This window comes from Arvicola amphibius, chromosome 13, assembly GCF_903992535.2.
Source record: "Arvicola amphibius chromosome 13, mArvAmp1.2, whole genome shotgun sequence".
Taxonomy (NCBI): domain Eukaryota; kingdom Metazoa; phylum Chordata; class Mammalia; order Rodentia; family Cricetidae; genus Arvicola; species Arvicola amphibius.
Window position 1 is genome coordinate 71,074,977 of NC_052059.1, and position 785 is coordinate 71,075,761.

Sequence of the window (785 nt, forward strand, 5' to 3'; positions counted from 1 at the left end):
GGCACCGCCTGCAGTGGGCTGGATCCTTCTACATCAAATAGCAATCAAGAAAATGCCCCTCAGGTCAATTTATTAGAGGCAATAGTTCAATTGAGGTTCTCTTTTCCTAGGTGTGTCAAGTTGACAACCAAGATTGGGAACCCCACCCCTCCTGTGTTATGTTTTCTGGAGTACTTTCTCTTTAAGAGGAGTGGTCAGTCAGTCTCTACCTAACTCTAGACTCCTCAACCGTGATGAATGATGTAGGAGTGTCTGTATAATCTCACTAAGAAGATGACATCACCCTGAGTGGTTGACCCTTCTTCACCTGTAGCCACCTAAAGGACTTCCTTTCCTCACAGACATTTTCTGGGGCTTCTCTTCTCTACCAAGAAAAGTTTCCCCACTCTGTCTCCAGGATCAGACATTCCATAAATACCAATCTTTTAAAATTTTGATTCTTGATCTAAAATTATGCCTTCCACCAAATCTTACCATGTTGCTGCCCCTGCAGCTACCTCTACCTATTACCAACTGCTGTGCCTCACACCATTGGCTCTTGGGTTTAGGCAGAGGCTTCTTGGTTTGCTAGTGTGAGTCACTGTCCAAAGGCACCTGCCTAGTAATGGCACCACCCAGAGTGGGCTGAATCCTCCTGTATCAGTTAGCAATCAGGAAATGAGTGGACCCTGTGGACACTTCATATGTTTTCACATAAAATTGAATTGAGTTCACATCTTAGATGCATGCTTGACATTTAAAATGTGGCTTTCCTTTTCTTTTTTGATAGCCATGTGGGTTCACTC